General features: G+C 48.7%; 1 long non-coding RNA gene across 1 annotated transcript; it reads right to left on the bottom strand.

The window, feature by feature from the left end:
- Window positions 1-9,620: 9,620 nt before the first annotated feature.
- LOC141116735 (uncharacterized) lies at window positions 9,621-24,294 on the bottom strand. Its single transcript, XR_012237051.1, has 4 exons — window positions 24,226-24,294; window positions 24,075-24,152; window positions 23,659-23,772; window positions 9,621-9,879 (listed from the first exon to the last, which is right to left on the bottom strand). It is a non-coding gene; the product is annotated as an uncharacterized lncRNA (long non-coding RNA).
- Window positions 24,295-24,494: the final 200 nt, after the last annotated feature.

Raw genomic sequence — 24,494 nt, 5'->3', positions numbered from 1 at the left:
GGAGAAGCAACAGAATGTATTTTGGGGTGTAATTTCACATATTCCCATGGCATGTTTGAGCAATATATCATTTAGTGACAATTTTGTGCAAAAAAAAAAAAAATTTGTCTCTTTCCCGCAACTTGTGTCGCAATATAAAATATTCCATGGACTCGACGTTTCATTTTTTTTTTCACACAGTATTTGCGCAGCGATTTTTCAAACGCATTTTTTGGGGAAAAAACACACTTTTTTAAATTTTAATGCACTAAAACACACTATATTGCCCAAATGTTTGATGAAATAAAAAAGATGATCTTAGGCCGAGTACATGGATACCAAACATGACATGCTTTACAATTGCGCACAAACGTGCAGTGGCAACAAAATAAATACATTTTTAAAAGCCTTTAAAAGCCTTTACAGGTTACCACTTTAGATTTACAGAGGAGGTCTACTGCAAAAATTACTGCCCACGATCTAACCTTCGTGGTGATACCTCACATGCATGGTGCAATTGCTGTTTACGTTTGACGACTGACCACCGCTTGCGTTCGCCTTAGCGCGAGAGCAGGGGGCGACAGGGGTGATTTTTTTTTTTCTTTATTATTTTTTTGCTTTTTTATCTTATTTTTAAACTGTTCTTTTCATTTTTATTTTTTTTTAATCATTTTTATTGTTATCTCGGGGAATGTAAATATCCCCTATGATAGCAAAAGGTACTCTTTTTTGAAAAAATTGGGGTCTATTAGACCCTAGATCTCTCCTCTGCCCTCAAAGCATCTGACCACACCAAGATCGGTGTGATAAAATGCTTCCCCAATTTCCCAATGGCGCTATTTACATCTGGCGAAATCTAAGTCATGAAATGCCCGTAGCTTCAGGTTTCTTAGGCCATAGAGATGTTTGGAGCCACTCTGGTCTCTGATCAGCTCTATGGTCAGCTGGCTGAATCACCGGCTGCATTTTCAGGTTCCCTGTTGAGACAGGAGAGCCAGAGAAAAACACGGAAGATGGTCGGGGGGGGGCATTCCCTCCCACCTCTTGTAAAAGCAGTCTAGAGGCTAATTAGCCGCTAGGATTGCTTTTACATGAAAGCCGATGGCTGGCTGAAAAGAATGATACCAAGATGATACCTAAACCTGCAGGCATCATTCTGGTATAACCACTCAAAGTTGTGAATGGCGTACCTGAAGACAAAAAAATGGTTAACAATAAAGCACAGTAAACGGTAAAGTATAAAAAATTGCATACCTGAATAAACAAGATAAAACATAATAACAATAAAACATTGCAGAATAGAATACAGTAAAAAAGAGCAGAACAATAGAGAGAATAGAGAGAGAGAGAACAATAAAATGACAACTATTTTTTTTTATTTTATATATATATATTTTTTTTTTACACTTTTTTTGTAACTAACTTTTATAACTGTAACCGGTTCCAGGTTCGGGTCTCTCAAAATGCGATGGCATCTTGGGAGACCCTGTGAAAGTGTGTCCTAGTCTGTGCAATGCTGTACCCTACGCTAATACTCAACTAGTGAATGGTAGCGTTCAAAACATTCACCAATGCAAAGACCAGGATTGTCAGGACAGGAGGGACAATAATAGCGGGTGTCACGCCTATATCCGCGCTTGCTGCAGACACGACATCTTTTTTGGGGGGGTTTGTTGGGTAGGGGTACTCGGGAGGACATAAAGAAAATGCCTCTCATGCAGCCGACTGCATTTGGTTGGGGATGTGAATGGGGGAAGTACGGGCGCTTCAGAAGTGGTGGGTTCCCAATTAGGATTGGCGAATGCAGCAGGAAGGGCATTATGGGCACGACGGGCCTGTGTTTGTCTTCTTCTTGGTGGCAGCGGGACACTACTTGTGCTTGTCACCTCACCAGCTTGAACTGCACTTATGGGACTCGCCACGTCACCAAGTATTACTGCAGTGCTGGTTTGACTACGACCGGGGTGTACTAGGCCGCTGGCGCTTGCCAGTTCACCAAAACGCTACCAAAAAAACTGTTAGCGATCGCAGGGATCAGGCCTGACTCTGCGAACGCTGCAGTTATGCGTTTAGTGTTTTGTAAGTGTCAGTGATCGATCGATACTGCACTTGGGTGGGCTGGGCCGGGCAGAGGGGCAAAATGCAGGTGCTAGCAGGTATCTGTGCTGATCCCGCTAACACTGCGTTTTTGGGAACCCTAAACTACTGGGGACGCTAGTATAGATCTGATCGGATCAGATATTGATCCGCACAGATACTATACCACTAAGGGAGGCGTATGCTGCGTGCGTGGGTGTTAGCGCTACTGGCGCTAACCTGACGCTGCCTGGGGCTGGTGCTTGCCAGTTCACCAAAATACTACCAAAAAAACTGTTAGCGATCGCAGGGATCAGGCCTGACTCTGCGAACGCTGCAGTTATGCGTTTAGTGTTTTGTAAGTGACAGTGATCGATCGATACTGCACTTGGGTGGGCTGGGCTGGGCGGAGGGGCAAAACGCAGGTGCTAGCAGGTATCTGGGCTGATCCCGCTAACACTGCGTTTTTGGGAACTCTAAACTGCTGGGGACACTAGTATAGATCTGATCGGATCAGATATTGATCCGTACAGATACTATACCACTAAGGGAGGCGTATGCTGCGTGCGTGGGTGTTAGCGGTACTGGCGCTAATCTGACGCTGCCTGGGGCGACGCATATCACCGCCGGGCGATTAGGGGGCTAAACCTTTATTAGATAATAAACGGCGGGTGCCCTGACACTATAAAAAATAAACGAACTAACCAGCGTCACCCGTAACACTTATACGGTGATCAGTGGTGAAAGGGTTAACTAGGGGGCAATCAAGGGGTTAAAACATTTATTCTGTAGTATATGGGTGTCCCTGACGCTATAAAACGCTGACGGCGAACCTAAATATTTACGTCCCTAACTAGCGTCACCAGCGACACTAATACAGCGATCAGAAAAATGATCGCTTAGTGACACTGGTGACAGGGGGTGATCAAGGGGTTAAAACTTTATTAGGGGGGGTAGGGGGGTATCCTAGACCTAAAGGGGGGTAATACTAACTGTCCCAACACTGTAACTGTCACAAACTGACACTATGCAGTAATCAGAAAAAAAAAACTGCTGGTGTCAGTTTGTGACAGGGGGGGTGATCGGGGAGATCGGGGGGGCGATCGGGGGGGGAGATCAGGGTGTTTAGTGTGCCTGGCATGTTCTACTGTGTGTGTGTAGTGTTGTGCACTCACTCACATGTCTTCTCTCCTCGGGCCGGAACGGAAATTACCGAGCCGAGGAGAGATGACATAATTTCCTTTGCTGCTGTTTAGCATACAGCAGCAAAGGAATGATTTGATTGGCCGGCGGCGATCGCGAGGGGGGGGCCACGAACGGATGGTCTCCCCCTCACCTCTGATCACCGCTGGACAAAAGACGACCGCCTCGGGCACGGGGGGGGGGGTCCGATCGGACCCCCCACCCGCGGAAGGCAAATCACGTACATGTACGTGATTTTGCCTGTCCGTGTCACCTTGCCGACGTACATCGGCGTGAGGCGGTCGTCAAGTGGTTAAGGGGAACCCCGGACAAAATTTTTAAAAAAATGGCGTGGGGTCCCCCTCAAAATCTATACCAGACTTTGGGTCTGGTATGGATTTTAAGAGGAACCCCGTGCCAAAATTTAAAAAAAAATGGAGTGGGGTCCCCCCAAAAATCCATACCAGAACCTTTAAGAAATTGCTCATCCAAAGTCATCGCACGGGAGTTGTTTCAGATGTTCATGAGAACAGGGCTCCTTCCCGAGATCTTGACAGACCAAGGTACCCCATTCATGTCAAAAGTGATGAAGGAACTCTGTAAACTGTTTAAGATTAAACACTTGCGGACTTCAGTGTATCACCCACAAACTGATGGGTTAGTGGAGCGGTTCAACAAAACATTAAAGGGAATACTAAAGAAAGCAGTAGAGGAGGATGGTCGGGATTGGGATTGCTTGTTGCCTCCCATGTCTAATTTTATTTGTTTTCTTTATTTAACGCACAATAAAAAAATTGTGGAGAATAATACTTGGCTATGTGTTTTACTTCAAATGACAGTTTGGGAGTAGGCAGTTACATTTAAAAAAATACAATATAAAATTAACAAGGGACACCAACATAGTTGTATCATTCATCTTAAAAACTACGGGATAATGGTGTTGTGGTAACTTGCCCAAAAAAAAAAAGCATAATAATATTATTCTTGATATCACTAGAAAAAAAAAGACTTTGAAAATTTGTTTGAAATAACTCCATCAGTATCACCAGCAAAGCAGCTTCATTATTATCCCATTAAATAAGAAGAGAATTGTGCGCTGTATTTTGACATTTCATAATTTGCCACGTCACGAATGTTAATTCTCCATTATGAACTCTCGTTTACAAGACCGACCGCCTCTGGCTCATCCTTGCTTCTGAGCATGCGTGTTTGTACTTTGGACTTTTGTCCGACGGACTTGTGTACACATGCTCAGAAAATCCGACAACAGACATTTGTCTGCGGAAAATTTGAAAACCTGCGATCCAACATTTGTCCACGGAAAATCCGACAATTGTCAGATGGAGCATACACACGGCTGGATTTTCCTCCAACAGTCTATTATCACACATTTACAGTCGGAAAATCCGATCATGTGTACGAGGCTTAAGAGTATGTTGGACCTTGGGATCATTGAGGAGTCTTCAAGTAGCTGGTCCAGCCCTATAGTCCTTGAACCCAAGCCAAATGGAAACTGGCAGTTGTGCAATGACTTTCACAAGTTAAATGAAGTCTCCAAGCCAGACGCGTATCCCATGCCCCAGGTGGATGACTAAATCGAGAGATTAGGACCGGCCCGGTACATCACCACTCTTGACTTGACTGAGGGATACTTGCAGATCCCACTTTCCCCAGAGGATAAAGAAAAAAACAGCATTTGCCACACCAGAGGGGTTATGGCAATATGCCTGAATGCCATTTGGGCCCCAGCCACTTTCCAGGAATTCTCAGGAGCCTACCTTGATGACATTGTCATCTTTAGTCAGGACTGGGAGAGTCACTTACTGAAGGTCCAGTTGGTCTTGGTTGCGCTCCCAAGGGCGGGGTTCACAGTGAACCCTGAAAAGAGCAAGGTTGGGTTGGAGGAGGCCCGCTACCAGGGGTATGTTGTAGGCAGGGGTGTGATTAAACCCCAGCTAAACAAGGTGGAGGCTATCCAGATATGGGCCCCGTACACTCACAAAGAAACAGGTGCGTTCTTTCCTTGGCATTGTCAGCTATTATAGGAGGTTTGTTCCCAACTTTGCCAGTCTAGCAGCGCCTCTGACTGATCTCACCAAGAGAAAGAACGCAACTGTTGTTCAGTGGAGTGTAGAAGCAGCGTTGTGCCGGTTGAAGCAAGCTTTGTACCAGGAAACAGTGTTGGTAGCTCCCGACTTCCAAAAAGAGTTCCCGGTACAAACAGATGCCTCAAAGTTGGGTCTGGGTGCAGTACTGTCCCAGATGGTTGGGGGGGATGAGCACCCCATTGTGTACTTGAGCCAGAAGCTCATGCTAGCTGAGAGGAAATATTCCATTGCGGAAAGGGACTGTCTCACACATGGGCGTACCTAGTGCATTTGGCACCCCTGGGGGATCCTATATCTGGCACCCCTTCACCTTAAAATGTATACACAGCACCTCTGGACCCCTTTACATTAAACAGTACCTTGCACCTAAGGACCTCCTTACATTACACATCCCTTGTACCTCTGGACCCCTTTACATTACACAGCACCCTGCACCTCTGGACCCCTTTACATTACACAGCACCCTGCACCTCTGGAATACTTTACATTACACAGGCCCCACATCTCTGGACACCTGTATGTTAAACAGACACCCCCCTAACATCTCTGGACCACCTGCATGTTACACAGACCCCCCTACAGTGCAGACACCCCCATTCAGTACAGACCCCCTACAGTGCAGACCCCCCACAGTACAGACCCCCCTACAGTACAGACCCCCCCTACAGTACAGAACCTCCCCTACAATACAGACCCCCCTAAAGTGCAGATCTCCCTACAATACAGACCCCCCTACAGTGCAAACCCTCTACAATACAGACCCCCCTACAGTGCAGACCCCCCTACAGTGCAGACCCCCCTAAAATACAGACCCCCCTACAGTGCAGACACCCCTACAGTGTAGGCCCCCCTACAATACAGACCCCCCTACAGTGCAGACCCCCCCTTCAGACCCATAATGTACCTCGGGCCTTGGTTTAGATAATCAGCCTGGGACCTTATGCACAATACGTGTAGACTACACGGAGGAGGGGAAGGCGGCTTCACTCTGCTCAGGTGTGTAAGACAGATCAGAGCCGCTGCGCCGCCACGAGAGAAGGGGATCATTATGGGTCTCGCGTGCACCGACGGATGTCACATGGGTGTCACTTGGGTGTGGCAAAACCCCCCCATTTGCAAAGCCATTACACGCTCTCCATGTGTGTATTGTGTTCTTACCTGCCTGTCACCACGCCGTGTCGCTGCACTGCTTAAATCCGCCCGCCATCTCTGCTTCAGTCACGGAGAGGGGGGGCACCGGCCTGACACCCCCCCAGTGTGTGGCACCCGGGGCGGCCCACCCCCTATGCCCCCCCACTTAGTACGCCACTGGTCTCGCTATAAAATGGGCTTTGGATACACTCCGCTACTACTGGTTGGGCCGACCCTTCAAGTTAGTTTCAGATCATGCACCCCTTATGTGGATGGCCCAAAATAAAGACAAAAACTCCAGAATCACCCGGTGGTTCCTTCCTCTACAGGACTTCAAATTTGTAGTGGTACATAGACCAGGAAAGGTACATCAGAATGCGGGTCTATTGCCACTTGATTCATGGTGTCCAGACCCCTGGCCTGGAACAGGGGGGGGAGATATGTAAAGGGTCAGCCTGTATTTCTCCTGAGGTTACCTGTGGGTTTTTTCTTTGTATCCTGAACAGTTCCTGTGGCAGTTGTGGCTGAAATTTTTCTTGATTCTTGATCTACCTGACCTTGGCTTGGTATCAAGAGATCCCCAAATTTTCCACTCCTTATTAAGTGATTGAACAGAACTGACTGGCATATTCAAGGCTTTGGATATCTTTTTATATCCTTTTCCATCTTTGTAAAGTTTCATTACCTTGTTACGCAGGTCTTTTGACTGTTCTTTTCTGTTCCCCATGGCTTAGTGTCTAGCCTGCTTAGTGCATCCATGTGAGAGTTAACAAACTCATTGACTATTTATACACAGACACTAATTGCGATTTAAAAAGCCACAAATGTGGGAAATTAACCTTTAATTGCCATTTTTAACCCGTGTGTGCCACCTTTTGTGTCTGTAACAGGGCCAAACCTTCCAGGGTATGTAAACTTTTGATCAGGCCATCTGGGTGATTTCTGTTATAATTACGATATAAAAAGGATCCAAAAATATAATGTGATAATAAATGGCTTCATGTGATTGCTATGCCTAAAAAAAATCTGAAAATCTGATCAGTCATATTTTCCAATATTAATGCCAACATTTCACAATTTCTGCCAGGGTATGCAAACATTTGAGCACAACTGTATATATTGTATATTGTCTCATACTATGGTGTGCTCTCTGATGGGTCATTTGGGGGTGTGGCTGTATTCCATTGTTCTATTGTGTCTGTCTGCCTTGGGGGAAAGTATTATGGGATGTGTATGTGTATTTGCTGTGAGGAGGGAGGGGGGAATTCCTCCAACAGCTCTCCCTGCTGATTGGACAGTCTACCCTGCCCTGAATGCAAAGGGAGGGGGGGATTGTCCCGAGTGTTACCTCTATGTACCTGTGTTTCAATAAACAGTTCATGTTCAGGATTTCTCCAGAGCTTCTCCCATCCTTTGGAACTCTCTACCCCAATCTGTCCAGCTGTCCCCTAATCTATCCATCTTTAGATGATCCCTGAAAACCCTTCTCTTTAAAGAAGCCTATGCTGCTTCTATCTAATACACTGTTTCACTTTCTCCATCAGCTCATCCCCCACAGCTATTACCTTTTGTATCAATTGACCCTCCCTCCTAGATTGTAAGCTCTAGCGAGCAGGGCCCTCTGATTCCTCTTGTACCAAACTGTAATGTAACTATAATGTTTGCCTTCATTTTGTTAAGCGCTGCGCAAACTGTTGGTACTATATAAATCCTGTATAATAATAATAATAATATAATAATGTTCAGTAGCCAAACGAGTACTGTCTAGTTCTTGGTTGTCAGCGGTTGGAATATTTCATATCTATATTCAGACTGGGAGGAAGCTGTATAAGACAAAAGCACTCAAGCGGAGTGTGGGACGTTTCGTTACAGTTATATTCTATTTTATTCTGTTCTTTTCCTTTATTTGCTATTCTATTTTAGTCTGTTTTACTCTATTCTTTTATTTGCTATTATGTCCCCTTTTTTTCTATTCAATTTATTTCTATTCTTTTATTTTGTATTCTGCTCTGTTGTACTTTATTATATTCTATTATTTTATTTTCTATTATATTCTTTTCTATTCCTTTATTTTCTATTCTCTTCGGTAATTCGAATACTATTTGAATTTGAATTTCGTCGGAAATTTTGGTTCGTCATATTCATTTAAATTCATTAATTTTTGTAATTCTGAAATTTAGACACATCCAAATTTCAGAATAACAATTTTCCCCCAAATTTCAATTCAGAGTGAAATGATCCGCGCGTCTCCATTAGTAAAAAAATGTGAATGCAGACACAGAATAGGTCAAGATGATGAGTATGTCTATAGGACAGGGAATCCTCGCAGTGAGGATGGATCAGATCAGAAAGATATGGTTAGTATTGTACCCTTTAAATAAACAGGCAAACAAAAGATCCACAGTAACTCCCCGAGTAAACACCAAAATAACAAGAGCGACCAATTATGGTCTATGGCTGCAGGTCCTTCTGCCAAAACTGCACCACATAGAAGGTTCCAGAGTTCCCCCCAACTACCTGCAATTATTTTTGTTATGATTAGTAATAAATCTCCATGTGATATTGGTGGGTTTTAATGTCACAATGTTACCAGAAGATTAAAATGAGGGCTTTGGATTTCAGAACTGAGAGTTGGATGTCATTCAATCTCCCCGATCTCACCCTCTGGAAATAATAATTATAATTATATGATGATTGAACTTTCCATCAATGGCCCGGGGGGGACATCTTCTTGACCTTTCACAAAGTTCACTCCCAATAAGTTGATAATTACTCCTCCCTGTATTAGTGAGAAGAGGACCGGCCACCACAAAGATGGTTATTCAAAGACCCGAAGGTTGTACAATCAGATTACATAGTGTATGGTCTCACTGAGAGGAATCTTTCTGTGAGAGCTGAGAATGGTCTTCCCCATTAGGGAGATTCCTCCTCTATATTTGCCCTGGTGACCATGATCATTGAAAGTAACTTCGCAAAATTTTGGGTTGTCACCAGAACAGGAACAGGAGGGAAAATCTTCCAATGGGGCCACCGAGGATATTCTCTCACATCCTGTTTTGGATATGGAACATGAAGTGAAGGGAAATCTTACCAATAGGATGTAGCCCCTCCCCCTTATTTTATCCAAAAACATAACAGAAAAGATTTTGCCTTTAGTTCTTTATTGAATTTGTAATTTTCATTCTTTATTAATTTTCATTCCTTTGTATTTTATACGGTGGATTTGGTTGTTGCCGGGAGACGTAGCGGCACCTTCCGTAGCCGGCCTCACTTTTGGGGTTTGTGCTTCTGATTGTATATGGCCATGAGATGTTGCATCGGAAGCCCCAAATATTCTCTGTATTGTAATCCTCCGTATCGGTTTTTATCCAAGGGTTCCCAAACTCAGATTCTGATTCTGACCCTGAGAAGACACAAAGTATCATTCCTCCAATATACTGAATACAACGTTACATTGCACCCTTTTCATCCACCGAGCCTGGGAACTGCAACATAGAAAGAGGGCTTCTCTGCTGAAGAGTTCACTTGGGGCACCAGAACAATGACACCCTGATACTTGGGGGCCCCAGAACAATGTCACCCTGATTATTTGGGGCCCCCAGAACAATTACACCCTGACACTTGGGGGTCCCAGAACAATGACACCCTGGCACTTGGGGCCCCCAAAACAATGACACCCTGACACTTTGGGGCCCCAGAACAATGACACCCTGACACTTGGGGGTCCCAGAACAATGACACACTGGTACTTGGGGGTCCCAGAACAATGACACTCTAAGACTTGGGGGTCCCAGAACAATGACACCCTGACACTTGGGGGTCCCAGAACAATGACACACTGGCATTTGGGGGTCCCAGAACAATGACACCCTGACACTTGGGGGTCCCAGAACAATGACACCCTGACACATGGGGGCCCCAGAACAAGGACTCCCTGACACTTGGGGGTCCCAGAACAATGACACCCAGACACTTGAGGGTCCCAGAACAATGAAACCCTGACACTTGGAGTCCCCTAACAATGACACCCTGACATTTGGGGCCAAAACACAATGACACCCAGACACTTGGGGGTCCCAGAACAATGACACACTGGCATTTGGGGGTCCCAGAACAATGACACCCTGAGACTTGGGGGTCCCAGAACAATGACACCCTGACACTTGGGGGTCCCAGAACAATGACACCCAGACACTTGAGGGTCCCAGAACAATGAAACCCTGACACTTGGAGTCCCCTAACAATGACACCCTGACACTTGGGGCCAAAACACAACGACACCCTGACACTTGGGGCCACAAAACAATGACACCCTGACACTTGGGGTCATAGAACAATGACACCTTGACACTTGGGGGCCCAAGAACAATGAAAACATGACACTTGGGGGCCCCAGAAAAAATGACACCCTGACACTTGGGGGCCCCAGAGCAATGACACCCTGACACTTGGGGGTCCTAGATCAATGACACCATGACACTTGGGGGCCCCAGAACAATGACACCCTGACACTTGGGGGCCCCAGAACAATGACACCCTGACACTTGGGGGGTCCCAGAACAATGACATTATTAGAATATTATTCCAAATTCATAATTCGGCACTTATAGGTGTTATATTATATTCATGGCAAGCTTGCAAAACATATTTGTTTTTATGATTAATCATGATAAATAGAGTATGTGTGAATGACCTTGATCAATAGATTTGACATGATTCTTCTTCTAAAGCTGAGCATTGCTGGATTTTTCTGGTGTAGCCAATTTGAGTATGACATATAAGGTATCTTAGTGTGGAATGTCATGAGAAGACAAAAATAGACACGTGTCCACGTAGCTAAAGGAATATACATTGTGGATTATATCCTGTTAAGTTAAGTTAGTTTGTAGTTCAGTCATATTAATAAGTACTAATATATAGTTACTTAATGTAAAGTTGGTAAAATGTGTTCATATTATGTAGATGTTTGGTTATATGACATTACATGATCAGCCCATTACTTCAAGTATGGAGTGTTACATGTGGGCTATGCTATATATGACTCCGAGTTAGAGTCTTCTCTTGGATAGCATATTGCTGAAGTTAGCAGAAATGAATATGTGCCATACAAGGTTCTAAGTTGGTCGAGGTTATGACGTTCACACGTTCACATGTAACATTTAAAGCCAACGTTTCCATATTGAAGGATACACAGTCAGACACAGACAGACACACAGACAGACACATAGTCACTAGGATAGATGATACTGACATGTACACAAGACACTTTGATAAGTTGGGACAGCTGCCAGAAGTCTGAGAACGTCATTTCCTGTTTCTTCTTGGACGACACACAAGACAGCACAGCAGCCATGAAGCACACATGCTTTCATAAGCTTATTACAGCTTTATAACTTTTTATTCTATTTCATATATTTTTACCTACACTGAACTATTATATTTTTACATTGTATTTATGATGCCAATTGTGTGACAATAAACTCACACTTTGTTTTAAGTCAGTTTGACTATCAATGCTATTCATCCAGAAGCGCCTCTGAGATACAAGAATATTTAGATATTAATAATATTCTTCAGACACCCAGACACCTGGGGTCCCAGAACAATGACACCCTGACACTTGGGGCCACAAAACAATGACACCCTGACACTTGGGGCCACAAAACAATGACACCCTGACACTTGGGGCCACAAAACAATGACACCCTGACACTTGGGGTCATAGAACAATGATACCCAGACACTTGGGGGCCCCAGAACAATGAAAGGGATGACACTTGGGGGTCCCAGAACAATGACAACCTGACACTTTGAGGGTCCCAGAACAATGACAACCTGACACTTGGGGGCCCCAGAGCAATGACACCCTGACACTTGGGGGTCCCAGAACAATGACATCCCGACACTTGGGGTCCCAGAACAATGACACACTGGCACTTGGGGGCCCAAGAACAATGACACCCTGACACTTGGGGGTCCCAGAACAATGACACCCTGACACTTGGGGGCCCCAGAACAATGACATCCTGACACTTGGGGTCCCAGAACAATGACACCCAGACACTTTAGGGCCCCAGAACAATGACACCCAGACACTTTAGGTCCCTAGAACAATGACAACCTGACACTTGGGGGCACCAGAACAATGACAATCTGATTCTTGGGGGTCCCATAACAATGAGACACTGACACTTGGGGGTCCCAGAACAATGACATCCTGACACTTGGGGGTCCCAGAAAAATGACACCCTGACACTTGGGGGCCCCAGAACAATGACACCCTGACACCTGGTGGTCCCAAAACAATGACACCCTGACACTTCGGGGTCCTAGAACAATGACAACCTGAAACTTGGGGGTCCCCGAAAAATGGCACCCTGACACTTGGGGGCCCTAGAATAATGACACCCTGACACTTGGGGGTCCCAGAAAAATGACACCCTGACACTTGGGGGCCCAAGAACAATGACACCCTGACACCTAGGGGTCCACAAACAATGATACCCTGACACTTGGGGGTCCTAGAACAATGACAACCTGAAACTTGGGGTTCCTAGAAAAATGACACCTTGACACTTGGGGGCCCAAGAACAATGACACACTGACACTTGGGGTCCCAGAACAATGACACACTGGCAATTGGGGGCCCAAGAACAATGACATCCTGACACTTGGGGGTCCCAGAACAATGACACCCTGACACTTGGGGGCCCCAGAACAATGACACCCAGACACTTTAGGGCCCTAGAACAATGACAACCTGACACTTGGGGGCACCAGAACAATGACAATCTGATTCTTGGGGGTCCCATAACAATGAGACACTGACACTTGGGGTCCCAGAACAATGACATCTTGACACTTGGGGGTCCCAGAAAAATGACACCCTGACACTTGGGGGCCCCAGAACAATGACACCCTGACACCTGGTGGTCCCAAAACAATGACACCCTGACACTTCGGGGTCCTAGAACAATGACAACCTGAAACTTGGGGGTCCCAGAAAAATGGCACCCTGACACTTGGGGGCCCTAGAACAATGACTCCCTGACACTTGGGGTTCCCAGAACAATGACACCCTGGCACTTGGGGGTCCCAGAAAAATGACACCCTGACACTTGGGGGCCCCGGAACAATGACACCCTGACACCTGGGGGTCCACAAACAATGATACCCTGACACTTGGGGGTCCTAGAACAATGACACCCTGACACTTGGGGGTCCCGGAACAATAACACTAATCAAACAAAATGAAAAAGGACCCGGGACTCATCCAATCAGAAACGGATTTGCTGGGGTTAAAAAACCTAGGCTAACAGTTAGCCATGCCCAATCAAAAAATCCGCTTTCACCGTCAGCCTGAGGTATGCAGTAAAATCTATGAAAAAATAACCTCTAGGGGTGGTTGTCCTCTGAAATTTGAAAGTTTGGTGTGTTTTTTGATACTTTTTCACAATATCTCTGTGTTTAATAAAGTCTACTTGGATAAACAGCAAATGATACTTTGTATTTCACAGGTCTGTCCTCTCTGAAGAAATTCTCTACAATGAGACCCTGACACTTTGGGATTGCAAAACAATGACACCCTGACACTTGGGGGTCCCAGAACAATGACACACTGGTACTTGGGGGTCCCAGAACAATGACACCCTGACACTTGGGGGTCCCAGAACAATGACACCATGACACTTGGAGGTCCCAGAACAATGACACCTTGACACTTGGGGGTCCCAGAACAATGACACCCTGACACCTAGGGGTCCACAAACAATGATACCCTGACACTTGGGGGTCCTAGAACAATGACAACCTGAAACTTGGGGTTCCCAGAAAAATGACACCTTGACACTTGGGGGCCCAAGAACAATGACACACTGACACTTGGGGATTGCAAAACAATGACACCCTGACACTTGGGGTCCCAGAACAATGACACTCTAAGACTTGGGGGTACCAGAACAATGACACCCTGACACTTGGGGGTCCCAAAACAATAACACCCTGACACTTGGGGGCCCCAGAACAAGGACTCCCTGACACTTGGGGTCATAGAACAATTACACCCTGACACTTGGGGGCCCAAGAACAATGACACCCTGACACTTGGGGGGTCCCAGAACAATGACACCCTGACACTTGGGGTCCCAGAACAATGACACCCTGACACTTGGGGGTCCCAGAACAATGATACCCTGACACTTGGGGCCACAAAACAATGACACACTAACACTTGGGGTCATAGAACAATGACACCCTGACACTTGGGGGCCCAAGAACAATGACAACATGACACTTGGGGGGCCCAGAAAAAATGACACCCTGACACTTGGGGGTCCTAGAACAATGACATCCTGACACTTTGGGTCATAGAACAATGACACCCTGACACTTGGGGGGCCCCAGAACAATGACACCCTGACACTTGGGGGGCCCCAGAACAATGACACCCTGACACTTGGGGGGGTCCAAGAACAATGACACACTGACACTTGGGGTCCCAGAACATTGACACCCTGACACTTAAGGGTCCCGGAACAATGACACCCTGACACTTGGGGTTCCCAGAACAATGATACCCTGACACTTGGGGCCACAACACAATGACACCCTGACACTTGGGGTCATAGAACAATGATACCCAGACACTTGGGGGCCCCAGAACAATGACAACATGACACTTGGGGTCCCAGAACAATGACACCCTGACACTTGGGGGTCCCAGAACAATGACACCCTGACACTTGGGGGTCCCAGAACAATGATACCCTGACACTTGGGGCCACAAAACAATGAAACCCTGACACTTGTGGTCCCAGAACAATGACACCCTGACACTTGGGGGTCCCAGAACAATGACACCCTGACACTTGGGGGTCCCAGAACAATGATACCCTGACACTTGGGGCCACAAAACAATGAAACCCTGACACTTGTGGTCACAGAACAATGACACCCTGACACTTGGGGGCCCAAGAACAATGACAACATGACACTTGGGGGGTCCAGAAAAAAATGACACCCTGACACTTGGGGGCCCCAGAGCAATGACACCCTGACACTTGGGGGTCCTAGAACAATGGCATCCTGACACTTGGGGTCATAGAACAATGATACCCAGACACTTGGGGGCCCCAGAACAATGACAACATGACACTTGGGGGTCCCAGAACAATGACAACCTGACACTTTGAGGGTCCCAGAACAATGACATGCTGACACTTGGGGGCCCCAAAACTATGACACCCTGACATTTGGGGGTCCAGGAACAATGACACTATGACACTTGGGGTCCCAGAACAATGACACCCTGACATTTGGGGGTCCAAGAACAATGACATTATGACACTTGGGGTCCCAGAACAATGACACCCTGATACCTGGGGGTCCAAGAACAATTACACCCTGACACTTGGGGTCCTAGAACAATGACACCCTGACACTTGGGTGAGCAGAACAATGACACCCTGACACTTTGGAGCCCCAGAACAATGACACCCTGACACTTGGGGCCCCATAAAAATGACAACCTGACACTTGGGGGTCCCAGAACAATGACAACCCTTACACTAGGTGGGTCCCAGAACAATTACACCCTGACACTTGGGAGCCCAAGAACAATGACACCCTGAAACCTGGGGGCCCCATAACAATGACACCCTGACACTTGGGGGTCGCAGAACATTGTCACCCTGACACTCGGGGGTCCCAGAACAATAACACCCTAACAATTGGACTCCCAAAACAATGACACCCTGACACTTTGGGGCCCCGGAACAATGGCACCCTGACACTTGGGGGGCTTCGAACAATGACACCCTGACACTTGGGGGGTCCCAGAACAATGACACCCTAACAACTGGGGTCCCAGAACAATGACACCCTGACATTTTGGGGCCCCGTAATAATGGCACCCTGACACTTGGGGGGCCCCGGAACAATGACACCCTGACATTTTGGGGCCCTGTAATAATGGCACCCTGACACTTGGGGGGCCCCAGGACAATGACAACCTGGCACTTGGGGGGTCCAGAACAATGACATCCTGACACTTGGGGTCATAGAACAATGACACCCGGACACTTGGGGGCCAAGAACAATGACAACCTGATACTTGGGGTTCCTGAACAATGACACCGTGACACTTGGGAGCCCCAGAACAATGACACCCTGACACTTGGGGTCCCAGAACAATGACACCCTGACACTTGGGGGTCCCAGAACAATGACATCCTGACACTTGGGGTCATAGAACAATGATACCCAGACACTTGGGGGCCCCAGAACAATGACAACATGACACTTGGGGGTCCCAGAACAATGACATCCTGACACTTTGAGTGTCCCAGAACAATGACATGCTGACACTTGGGGGCCCCAAAACTATGACACCCTGACATTTGGGGGTCCAAGAACAATGACAACCTGATACTTGGGGTTCCTGAACAATGACACCCTGGCACTAGGGGGGTCCCAGAACAATGACACCCTGACACTTGGGAGCCCCAGAACAATGACACCCTGACACTTGGGGGTCCCAGAACAATGACACCCTGACACTCGGGGGTCCCAGAACAATGATACCCTGACAATTGGAGTCCCAGAACAATGACACCCTGACACTTTGGGGCCCCAGAACAATGGCACGCTGACACTTGGGGGGCCCCGGAACAATGACACCTTAACACTTGGGGGGCTTCGAACAATGACACCCTGAAACTTGGTGGTCACAGAACAATGACACCCTGACATTTTGGGGCCCCATAATAATGACACCCTGGCACTTGGGGGGCCCAGAACAATGACAACCTGACACTTGGGGACCCCAGAACAATGTCAACCTGACACTTGGGGGCCCCAGAACAATGACACCCTGACACTTGGGGTGCCAGAACAATGACACCCTGACACTTGGGGTCATAGAACAATGATACCCAGACACTTGGGGGCCCCAGAACAATGACAACATGACACTTGGGGGTCCGAGAACAATGACAACCTGACACTTTGAGGGTCCCAGAACAATGACATGCTGACACTTTGGGCCCCAAAACTATGACACCCTGACATTTGGGGGTCCAAGAACAATGACACTATGACACTTGGGGTCCAAGAACAATGACACCCTGACATTTGGGGGTCCAAGAACAATGACACTCTGACACTTGGGGTCCCAGAACAATGACACCCTGATACTTGGGGGTCCAAGAACAATTACACCCTGACACTTGGGTGAGCAGAACAATGACACCCTGACACTTTGGAGCCCCAGAACAATGACACCCTGACACTTGGGGCCCCATAAAAATGACAACCTGACACTTGGGGGTCCCAGAACAATGACAACCCTGACACTAGGTGGGTCCCAGAACAATTACACCCTGACACTTGGGAGCCCAAGAACAATGACACCCTGAAACCTGGGGGCCCCAGAACATTGTCACCCTGACACTCGGGGGTCCCAGAACAATGACACCCTGACACTTTGGGGCCCCGGAACAATGGCACCCTGACACTTGGGGGGCTCCGGCACAATGACACCCTGACACTTGGGAGGTCCCAGAACAATGACACTCTAACAACTGGGGTCCCAGAACAATGACACCCTGACATTTTGGGGCCTCGTTATAATGGCACCCTGACACTTGGGGGGCCCCGGAACAATGACACCCTGACACTTGGGGGGTCCCAGAACAATGACACCCTAACAACTGGGGTCCCAGAACAATGACACCCTGACATTTTGGGGCCCTGTAATAATGGCACCCTGACACTTGGGGGGCCCCAGGACAATGACAACCTGGCACTTGGGGGGTCCAGAACAATGACACCCTGACACTTGGGAGCCCCAGAACAATGACACCCTGACACTTGGGGGTCCCAGAACAATGACACCCTGACACTCGGGGGTCCCAGAACAATGACACCCTGACAATTGGAGTCCCAGAACAATGACACCCAGACATTTTGGGGCCCCAGAACAATGGCACGCTGACACTTGGGGGCCCCGGAACAATGACACCTGGACACTTGGGGGGCTTCGAACAATGACACCCTGAAACTTGGTGTTCACAGAACAATGACACCCTGACATTTTGGGGCCCCATAATAATGACACCCTGGCACTTGGGGGGCCCAGAACAATGACAACCTGACACTTGGGGACCCCAGAACAATGTCAACCTGACACTTGGGGGCCCCAGAACAATGACACCCTGACACTTGGGGTGCCAGAACAATGACACCCTGACACTTGGGGGCACAGAACAATGACACCCTGACACTTTGGGGCCCCGGAACAATGACACCCTGACACTTGGGGGCCCCGGAACAATGACACCCTGACACTTTGGGGCCCCAGAACAATGGCACGCTGACACTTGGGGGGCCCCGGAACAATGACACCTTGACACTTGGGGGGCTTCGAACAATGACACCCTGAAACTTGGTGGTCACAGAACAATGACACCCTGACATTTTGGGGCCCCATAATAATGACACCCTGGCACTTGGGGGGCCCAGAACAATGACAACCTGACACTTGGGGACCCCAGAACAATGTCAACCTGACACTTGGGGGCCCCAGAACAATGACACCCTGACACTTGGGGTCATAGAACAATGATACCCAGACACTTGGGGGCCCCAGAACAATGACAACATGACACTTGGGGGTCCCAGAACAATGACAACCTGACACTTTGAGGGTCCCAGAACAATGACATGCTGACAGTTGGGGGCCCCAAAACTATGATACCCTGACATTTGGGGGTCCAAGAACAATGACACTATGACACTTGGGGTCCCAGAACAATGACACCCTGACATTTGGGGGTCCAAGAACAATGACACTCTGACACTTGGGGTCCCAGAACAATGACACCCTGATACTTGGGGGTCCAAGAACAATTACACCCTGACACTTGGGGTCCTAGAACAATGACACCCTGACACTTGGGTGAGCAGAACAATGACACCCTGAAACTTTGGAGCCCCAGAACAATGACACCCTGACACTTGGGGCCCCATAAAAATGACAACCTGACACTTGGGGGTCCCAGAACAATGACTACCCTGACACTAGGTGGGTCCCAGAACAATTACACCCTGACACTTGGGAGCCCAAGAACAATGACACCCTGAAACCTGGGGGCCCCATAACAATGACACCCTGACACTTGGGGGTCCCAGAACATTGTCACCCTGACACTCGGGGGTCCCAGAACAATAACACCCTAACAATTGGAGTCCCAAAACAATGACACCCTGACACTTTGGGGCCCCGGAACAATGGCACCCTGACACTTGGGGGGCTCCGGCACAATGACACCCTGACATTTGGGGGGCTTTGAACAATGACACCCTGACACTTGGGGGGTCCCAGAACAATGACACCCTGACATTTTGGGGCCCCGTAATAATGGCACCCTGACACTTGGGGGGCCCCGAAACAATGACACCCTGACACTTGGGGGGTCCCAGAACAATGACACCCTAACAACTGGGGTCCCAGAACAATGACACCCTGACATTTTGGGGCCCTGTAATAATGGCACCCTGACACTTGGGGGGCCACAGGACAATGACACCCTGACACTTGGGGTCCCAGAACAATGACACCTGGATACTTGGGAGCCAAGAACAATGACACCCTGACACTTGGGAGCCAAGAACAATGACAACCTGATACTTGGGGTTCCTGAACAATGACACCCTGGCACTAGGGGGGTCCCAGAACAATGACACCCTGACACTTGGGAGCCCCAGAACAATGACACCCTGACACTTGGGGGTCCCAGAACAATGACACCCTGACAATTGGAGTCCCAGAACAATGACACCCAGACATTTTGGGGCCCCAGAACAATGGCACGCTGACACTTGGGGGGCCCCGGAACAATGACACCTGGACACTTGGGGGGCTTCGAACAATGACACCCTGAAACTTGGTGGTCACAGAACAATGACACCCTGACATTTTGGGGCTCCATAATAATGACACCCTGGCACTTGGGGGGCCCAGAACAATGTCAACCTGACACTTGGGGGCCCCAGAACAATGACACCCTGACACTTGGGGTGCCAGAACAATGACACCCTGACACTTGGGGGCACAGAACAATGAAACCCTGACACTTGGGGTCCCAGAACAATGACATCCTACAACTTGGGGGCGCAGAACAATGACACCCTGACATTTGGGTGGCCCCAGAAAAATGACAACCTGACACTTGGAGGTCCCAGAACAATGACACCCTGACACTTGGGGGTCCCAGAACAATGACAACCTGACACTTGGGGGGTCCCTGAACAATGACAACCTGACACTTGGGGGTCCCAGAACAATGACACCCTGACACTTGGGGCTTCCCTAAACAATGACTACCTGACACTTGGGGGTCCCAGAACAATGACATCCTGACACTTGGGGGTCCCAGAACAACGACACCCTGACACTTGGGGGCCTCAGAACAAGGACATCCTGACATCTGGAGGCCCCAGAACAATGACACCCTGACACTTGGGGGTCCCAGAACAATGACACCCTGACATTTGGGTGGCGCAGAACAATGACACCCTCACACTTGGGGGCCCCAGAACAATGACACCCTGACATCTGGGGGCCCCAGAACAATGACAACCTGACACTTGGGGGTCCCAGAAGAATGACACCCTGACACTTGGAGGGGTCCCAGAACAATGACACCCTGACACTTGGGGGTCCCAGAACAATGACACCCTGACACTTGGGGGCCCCAGAACAATGGCACCCTGACATCTGGGGGCCCCAGAACAATGACACCCTGACACTTGGGGGTCCCAGAACATTGACACCCTGACACTTGGGGGGGTCCCAGAACAATGACACCCTGACATCTGAGGGCCCCAGAACAATGACACCCTGACACTTGGGGGCCCCAGAACAATGACACCCTGACATCTGGGGGGCCCAGAACAATGACAGCCTGACACTTGGGGGTCCCAGAACATTGACACCCTGACACTTGGGGGCCCCAGAACAATGACACCCTGACATCTGGGGGCCCCAGAACAATGACACCCTGACACTTGGGGGTCCCAGAACAATGACACCCTGACATTTGGGTGGCGCAGAACAATGACACCCTAACACTTGGGGGCCCCAGAACAATGACACCCTGACACTTGGGGGCCCCAGAATAATGACACCCTGACATCTGGGGCCCCAGAACAATGACAACCTGACACTTGGGGGTCCCAGAACAATGACACCCTGACACTTGGGGGGGTCCCAGAACAATGACACCCTGACACTTGGGGGTCCCAGAACAATGACACCCTGACACTTGGGGGCCCCAGAACAATGACACCCTGACATCTGGGGGCCCCAGAACATTGACACCCTGACACTTGGGGGTCCCAGAACATTGACACCCTGACACTTGGGGGGTCCCAGAACAATGACACTCTGACACTTGGGGGTCCCAGAACAATGACACCCTGACACTTGGGGGCCCCAGAACAATGACACCCTGACATCTGGGGGCCCCAGAACAATAACACCCTGACACTTGGGGGCCCCAGAACAATGACACTCTGACATTTGTGTGGCGCAGAACAATGACACCCTAACACTTGGGGGCCCCAGAACAATGACACCCTGACATCTGAGGGCCCCAGAACAATGACACCCTGACACTTGGGGGCCCAAGAACAATGACACCCTGACATCTGGGGGTCCCAGAACAATGACACCCTGACACTTGGGGGTCCCAGAACAATGACACCCTGACACTTGGGGGCCCCAGAACAATGACACCCTGACATCTGGGGGCCCCAGAACAATGACACCCTGACATCTGGGGGCCCCAGAAAAATGACACCCTGACACTTGGGGGCCCCAGAACAAGGACTCCCTGACACTTAGGGGTCCCAGAACAATGACACCCAGACCCTTGAGGGTCCCAGAACAATGAAACCCTGACACTTGGAGTCCCCTAACAATGACATCCTGACACTTGGGGCCAAAACACAATGACACCCAGACACTTGGGGGTCCCAGAACAATGACACACTGGCATTTGGGGGTCCCAGAACAATGACACCCTGACATCTGGGGGTCCCAGAACAATGACACCCTGACACTTGGGGGCCCCAGAACAATGACACCCTGACATCTGGGGGTCCCAGAACAATGACACCCTGACACTTGGGGGTCCCAGAACAATGACACCCTGACACTTGGGGGCCCCAGAACAATGACACCCTGACATCTGGGGGCCCCAGAACAATGACACCCTGACACATTGAGGTCCCAGAACAATGACACCCTGACACTTGGGGGGGGCAGAACAATGACACCCTGACATCTGGGGGTCCCAGAACAATGACACCCTGACACTTGGGGGTCCCAGAACAATGACACCCTGACACTTGGGGGCCCCAGAACAATGACACCCTGACATCTGGGGGCCCCAGAACAATGACACCCTGACACATTGAGGTCCCAGAACAATGACACCCTGACACTTGGGGGTCCCAGAACAATGACACCCTGACACTTGGGGGCCCCAGAACAATGACACCCTGACATCTGGGGGCCCCAGAACAATGACACCCTGACACATTGAGGTCCCAGAACAATGACACCCTGACACTTGGGGGCCCCAGAACAATGACACCCTGACATCTGGGGGCCCCAGAACAATGACACCCTGACACATTGAGGTCCCAGAACAATGACACCCTGACACTTGGGGGCCCCAGAACAATGACAACCTGACACTTGGGGGTCCCAGAACAATGACACCCTGACACTTGGGGGCCCCAGAACAATGACACACTGACACTTGGGGGTCTAGAACAATGACACCCTGACACTTGGGGGCCCCAGAACAATGACACCCTGACATCTGGGGGCCCCAGAACAATGACACCCTGACACATTGAGGTCCCAGAACAATGACACCCTGACACTTGGGGGCCCCAGAACAATGACAACCTGACACTTGGGGGTCCCAGAACAATGACACCCTGACACTTGGGGGCCCCAGAACAATGACACCCTAACACTTGGGGGTCCTAGAACAATGACACCCTGGCACATGGGGGCCCCAGAACAATCTCACCCTGACACTTGGGGGTCCTAGAACAATGACACCCTGACACTTGGGGGTCCATATTATAACGTAAATGATTTACTTACTTTGAGAGGAATCAGATTTCCCAGCACATTCAAAGGGTCCGTATTTCCATCCATGTTTGCGATCTTTTTAATTTTTTCCACCAAACTCGATATTCCCCCCTCCAGCAACAGGGCCTGTACAAACATATGAGGAGGTTCCATCATCTGATCTCCAACCTCCCCATCCACTAATATTATTATTATACATTTATATATTGCTGACATATACCGCAGTGCTGTACAGAGATAACTGAGCAAATCACATCAGTCTCTGTACCAGAGGAGCTTACACTCTAATGTCCCCTCCCCCACAGTCACAGTTTTCTATGCCTCCTATTAATAACAATTGTATTATTGTCCTCAGCAATGAGGAGAGGTAGGTACTCCCCTTGTATAATGAGGAAAGGTAGGTATTCTGAGGAAAGGTAGGTACTCACCTTGGTGCTGTAGGCAGAGAAGAGACTCAGAAAGATCAGAAGACAGAACATTTTGTTGGTGGGTTTGAGGATTGCAGTCTGGGGAGAAGAGAACACAATGATGATGGGTGAGGACGGGTAACATAAACTCTCTATAGGTAATATAACTTACCATGGTGATCGATGTGACGGCACACACTATGCTGGGTACAGGTGTGAGGAGACTTTTATATGAACTGAAATCTGGTCAGACCCTCCTCTCCCCTCCTCTCCCCTCCTCTCCCCACCCCCTTTATGTGTATTATATTCCTTGTGTGGACACACCCAGCTCTGTACTGATACCTCTATACAGGTGATCCACACTCCAATGACTTGTCCTGCGACTTGGGACTGCAAAGTCACATGACAAGTCGTTCCCCATGATTTCCAATGACAACCATT

Source organism: Aquarana catesbeiana, linkage group LG13 (assembly GCF_042186555.1).
Source record: "Aquarana catesbeiana isolate 2022-GZ linkage group LG13, ASM4218655v1, whole genome shotgun sequence".
Taxonomy (NCBI): Eukaryota; Metazoa; Chordata; class Amphibia; order Anura; family Ranidae; genus Aquarana; species Aquarana catesbeiana.
This window is presented reverse-complemented; position numbering and strand designations above follow the sequence as displayed.